Raw genomic sequence first — 6,477 nt, forward strand, 5'->3', positions numbered from 1 at the left:
ATAATTCCCACTCATCTTAGATGAGATATTTAACATCTCCAAGCCTCAGTTTCCTCATCCTGAAGAGAAGATTTTTTTTATAGTGCACATCTTGTATGATACAAAAAATAAATGCAATTATGCATATAATAGATGCAGTTCATTGACAATACATAGTGAGTACAAAATAAAAGTTTTTAATTGATATTTTGATTATTCTTTAAAATCCTTTCTTTTATGCGGTAGCAGCCTTTCATAAGGAAAATTGGAAGTGAGAAAGTGAGTAATGAAGGAAGAGTGATATGGATTTACATTATCCACAGAATGATTTAGACTGATTTAGACTTATGTGCAGGGATGGTGTCAGTTAAGCTGTACATCTGAGTCTTCTTGGAGCACAGAAAGAGGCTTAAGATTAAATTTTCTTTAATAAGCATATCTGGACAATGATTAGAATACTTGAAAACTTAGTTAATCTCTGTACCTTCTAGTTTCAGGATTGGAACATACATATTCCAATATACATATATATGTAATGAGAATATGCTCTTAATTATGGGATTGTCATTGGATTTTATTACAGAAGTGTTGAATAAAATAATCCCAGGAAGCATAAATCTATCTTACTGGATTGTTATGAAAATGAAATTATAAAGGACACTATCTCATCCATATTGAGCATTCGATATTATAAAATAAGCAATAAAGATTGTTGTTTGTATGAATTTTAGAATAAGGAAAAGCTGGATTTGAGTTTTACTTCAGTGTTTACTAGTGGTGGGAAACTGGCGTCACTTTTCTTCACCTCTTTAAGCCTCAGTATCAAATATCTAAGAGTATCTCATAGGATATTCCACTGACTGAGACACAGTAGGGACTAACTGAATATCAGAAATATGTAATAATAATGATAATCATTCAAATTTGGAAAAAAGACATGTGGATAAAAAAAGTGTAGTTGTTAATAAGTGAATAATCTTCGGGATGTGAACTGTGCTGTGAATTTGGTGACGCGGTATCAATGTCATCAAGAGCCTCCAAGACTCTTAACCAGCTCTCAGCTAGCATGTTCCAAGTGCTCAATAAATGTATGGAATAAATAAGTGAAAATTTATATGACATTTTCTTGGGTGTGTTAATGAAATGAATGTCAGCATCCTAGCTTGAAGTTACCCAACAGCAAAGGCTAAGAGAACGTCTTGTATATAAGTAGTTTATTTCAGAAAACAGAATGAAGGTATTGGGGAGAGTGAAACAAGGAAGGAAAGAAAGTTAACCCAAGATGGTGTTAAGGTGATTAACATTTATCAATTGGCTCCTTGTTACTGATGGTCAAGTGTGTTATTCCCTTCATATTTTCAGATGTGTGCACCAGAATGATGAGGCAGTGTCTCCTATGTGTCACAGCAGCAAGCACTGCAACAGAATGCAAGAGAGTTGCACCAGTGAAAGGAGGCATCGTTGTGGGGATCAGTAGGATGAAGCTGCTGCAAGGTTTTAATTCCTAGCAGCTGTTTTCTGTAGCAACAACTAAAGAAAAAGTGTAGGTTAAGAGGGTGTGAGACAGAGTACAAAAAATACCCAACATACCTATTGATTACTAATTAAAAATCGTGCTGATTTTGAAGATTTTTCAGCTCAGAACAATATGCATTCATCAGCCCGTCTTAAATGGGGACTTCAAATAATGGAACTGAATTCATTCTTTTGGGCATTACAAAAAATCCAGAACTAAGGAAAATATTCTCTGCTTTATTTCTAGCCATGTATGTGACCACAGTGTTGGGAAATCTATTCATTGTGGTGACTCTGGCTGCAAGTTGGAGTCTGAGATCACCTATGTACTTTTCCCTTACTTCCTTGTCTCTCATGGGTGCCACCTACTCTTCCATCATTGTCCCTAAGATGACTGTGGGCACTTTGAGAACACTGCCATTTCCCTTGAAGGCTGCATGACCCAGCTCTTTGCAGAGCATTTCTTTGATGGTGTAGCGATCATCCTTCTCACTGTGATGGTCTGTGACTGCTATGCGGCCATCAGTAAGCCCCTGCACTACACAACCATCATGAGTCCACGGGTGTGCTGCTGTTGGTGGTAGACGCTTGGGTGGGGTGATTAACACATGCCACAATACGGCTTTTTTTTTTTTTTCATATATCAAATACCCTTCTGTGGTCCCAATATTATTGACCATTTTATATGTGATTTGTTTCCATTGTTGAAACTTGCTTACATGGACAACCACATCCTGGGTCTCTTAGTCATCCTCAACAGTGGGGTGATGTGTATGGCCATCTTCCTTATCCTAATTGCATCCTACATTGTCATCCTGTGCTCTCTGAAGTCTTGCAGCTCTGTAGGTCAACGCAATGCCCTTTCCACCTGTGGCTCCCACCTCACAGTGGTCATCTTGTTCTTCGTGGAGTGTATTTTCTTGTACATAAGGCCTGTGGTCACTTACCCCACAGACAAGGATATGGCTATTTCCTTTACTATTGTTGCACCCATGTTAAATCCCCTGATCTATACCCTGAGGGACATCAAGGTAAAAAATGCCGTAAGAAAAATGTGGATGAAACAGGGGACCCTAGGTGGTCACTAGCTTACATGCTAAGAGTAAATTTTTAATGTAAGACCAGTAAGGTTTTACCCTCCTCATTCCCTCTAATCCACTGGATACACAGGAGCCAAAGGCATTTTTTTAAAAAAATTTCATTTGGAGACAGGGTCTCACTTTGTCTCCCAGGCTGGAGTGCAGTGACACAATCAGGTCTCACTTCAGCCTCAGCATCCCAAGCTCAAGCAATCCTCCTGCGTCAGCCCCCAAGTAGCTGAGACTACAGGCCATGTGCCACAACATCTGGCTAATTTTTTGTATTTTTAGTAGCAACGAGGGTTTTCACCATGTTGTCCAGGCTGGTCTCAAACTCCTGGACTCAAGCGATATGTGATTACAAGCATGAGCTCCCATGCCCAGCCCAGAGGCATTTTTAAGTACACACAACAGGCTAAGATAACAGTGTCCTGCCTAATCAGGGTATTGACTACACCTCCAGCCCACTACACCAGAACATTTTGTATTTCATCCCCTTTTTCCCAAAGCTCTACACACAATTAAAACAAACAAACAAACAGCAACAACAACAACAAAAAACAACCAACCATGGTATTTTGAATAATCTAAGCCTTTCCCAGCTCAGGGATTTTGTTGTTTTTCTCTCTACTACAGTGATCTTTCCCAGAGCCTTTGGTTGGCTGGCTCCCTGTCACTGTTTTTTATCTTCATATGGACTGCTACCTCCTCAGAAGAGTCTTTCCTGGTGATGTTCTTTGGTCATTCCCTTCAGTTATTTTCTAATTCCACATACTAGTTATATCCTTATTATTGATGGTCACAAATTATACTTTAAAAATTTTGTTTTGGCTTTTACCTTATGTTTTCTCTAAAAGCCTGTAATTCTTGTCAAGGCACAAAATATGTTTACTCACTGGTGCTGTAAACCCAATAATTAGAATACTCCCAGTCACCTAGTATGTGCTTACTAAATATTATTGGATGAATATAAGTCTAAAAGAGACTCTGAGTTAAAAAAAATTTTGCAAATAAATATAAAGAAAGAAGTGGGGAGGGCAAATACATACATGCACTGTGGGAGTCAGAATCCCCTATTTGCCTGATGCCAAGTTATTACTTTGAAAGCAAAGACAATCTCAGCTTATTAGTGTAAAATTTAATAAGGGAGCCACCACTTTACCAAAGTTCTCTACTAACTCTTGTCACTCATGGGAGAAGCAGAATAAGGTTCATTGTGTTCGATTCAAGATACCTTGGAACCTAAGGTTCTGTCTTGGAGCCCAGGCATGGTGGCATGCACCTGTGGTCCCAGCTACTCCAGAGATTGAGGTTGAGGCAGAAGGATGGTTTGAGCTCAGGAGTTCAAGACCAGGATGGGCAACAGAGCAAGACCCCATATCTAAAAAAGAGTTTTTAAAAAAGTATCTATGTCTTGGAATTATATGTTCTTTATGGGACCAGAGCAACTGTATACATCTATTTTATTAACTGTGAACGAATGGTTTTGCTGAGATTTGAGATTTAAGTTTCCAAATCCAAAGGATGTTTATTTTCTCCCAGACCCTTCTGTGAAAAAGCTTTCACTAGAAAGACACTAATTCTGTTTTAAACTGCCTCCCTTGATGAAGTAGCTGGGACACCTAAGGTCATAGCAATGTTTACCATTTTGTTTTCTTATTAAAACAAATATATAGGCTGGCAGGGTGGCTCACACCTGTAATCCTAGCATTTTGGGAGGCCAAGGCGGGCAGATCACGAGGTCTGGAGATTGAGAACAGCTGGCCAACATGGTGAAACTCCGTCTCTACTAAAAATACAAAAATTATCCAGTGTGGTGGCAGGCGCCTCTAATCCCAGCTACTCTGGGGGCTGAGGCAGGAGAACAGCTTGAACCCAGGAGGCAGAGGTTGCAGTGAGCTGAGACCGCACCATTGCACTCCAGCCTCGGTAACAGAGCTAGACTCCATCAAAAAAAAAAGGGTATATATATATATATATATATGTATATATATATATATACATATATATATATACATACACACATATATATATACACATATATATACACACACACACACATATGATAATAATTATAAGATCAGTTATAATATTTGGAAAAAACAATATTTAAATAAAATGTTTATTTTAAAATTAAAATATATATGCGCAATCGCCAATTATATGAAATAATTACTAGGTTCATTCATTCATTGAAGAATATTTGCTGAGCTTGTAAAAAGTTTCAGTTCCTCTTCTAGCAACTGGATATACAGTGTTAAATAAGACGTCCCTATGTTTTCATCATGTCTTGGAGCTTACGTTTTAGTTCAGGAGATGACATATAGAAATGAAAATAAGATCATAGAGATAATTGGATCTCAGAAAATTGTAACAAAGTGGTGTGGCATGACTAGTTCTAATTCTAGTTAGGTGGACATGGGGACTTTTCTGAGAGGAATTTCTAAAATGAGATTTCAGTGATGAGATAAAACAAACTTTAAGCATTTCAGTTGGATGTGCATTCTAGGCAAAAGAGAAAAGGTTGTCCAGAAACCCTAAGGCAGGCACTAGCCTGAAGTAAAGAAGGTCCAAAAATCAGTGCACAGTGGACAAGGGGAAATGCAGTGCAAGGTGGGATATGAAAAGTAGGCAGGGCTTTGATCAGAGAAGGCTATTACTTTTTAATCATTAGTTTATTGAGTTTATGGAAATTAAAGTAATGCTTAAATTAATAATAATCACATCCTGTATTAATTTGTTTTCATGCTGTTTATAAAGATATACCCAAGACTGAGCAATTTTAAAAAGGAAGAGGTTTAACGGACTTACAGTTCCACGTGGCTGGAGAAGCCTCACAATCATGGCAGAAGGTAAAAGGCATGTCTCACATGGTGGCAGACAAGAAAAGAGAGCTTGTACAGGAAAATTCCACTTTTTAAAACTATCAGATCTCTAAATCATCTCTCTCAAATTCAAAGTTTAACAGATCTCTAGAACAGGGACACAATGCTGCCAGTCTCCTTGATAAAACATAGCAAAACATGACATTTACTTTACTCCCCAATAAGTTCCTCATCTCCATCTGAGACCACCTCAGCCTGGACTTCACTGTCCATATCACTATCAGCATTTTGGACACAACTATTCAACAAGTCTTTAGGAAGTTCCAAACTTTCCCTCATCTTCCTGTCTTTTTCTAAGCCCTCAAAACTGTTCAAATCTCTGCCCATTACCCAGTTTTAAAGTTTCAGGTATCTTTATAGCAATGCCCTACTCCTGGTACCAATTTTCTGTATTAGTCTGTTCTCACATTGCTATAAAGAACTACCTGAGGCTGGGTCATTTATGAAGTAAAGAGGTTTAATTGACTCACAGTTCCACAGGCTGTGCAAGAATCATGGCTGGGAGGCCTCAGGAGATTTTTAATCATGGTGGAAAGCAAAGGGGAAGCAAGCACACCTTCACTACTTCACATCAAAAGAGAGAGTGAAGGGGGAAGTGCTACACACTTTTAAACAACCAGATCTTGGGAAAACTCACTCACTATTATGAGAAGAGCAATGAAGAAATCCACCTCCATGAGCCAATCACCTCCCACCAGGTCCCTCTCCCAACATTGGGAATTACAATTTGAGACGAGATTTGGGTGGGGACACAGAGCCAAACCACATAAGTGTCCATCAACAAATGATTGGTTAAGAAAATATGCTGTGTGCATATGTGTGTATATCAATATACCATGGAATACTAAAAAAAAGACCTATTGGTACAATGTTCACAATTTGAACAATGGGTACAATAAAAGCCCAGACTTCACCACCTCATAATATATCCATGTAAGAAAACTGCACTGTACCTCTAAAATCTATAAAAATAAAACAAGAAAGAGGCAAATAAATAAATAAATAAAACCTCCACCCAT

The 6,477-nt window shown here is 38.3% G+C and overlaps 1 pseudogene; it reads left to right on the top strand.

The window, feature by feature from the left end:
- The first annotated feature begins 1,650 nt into the window (after positions 1–1,650).
- Positions 1,651–2,582, top strand: LOC100614164 (olfactory receptor 4C6-like; annotated as a pseudogene).
- The last annotated feature ends 3,895 nt before the right edge of the window (positions 2,583–6,477 follow it).

The sequence above is a fragment of the Pan troglodytes genome, chromosome 9 (assembly GCF_028858775.2).
Source record: "Pan troglodytes isolate AG18354 chromosome 9, NHGRI_mPanTro3-v2.0_pri, whole genome shotgun sequence".
In the NCBI taxonomy this organism is placed as follows: domain Eukaryota; kingdom Metazoa; phylum Chordata; class Mammalia; order Primates; family Hominidae; genus Pan; species Pan troglodytes.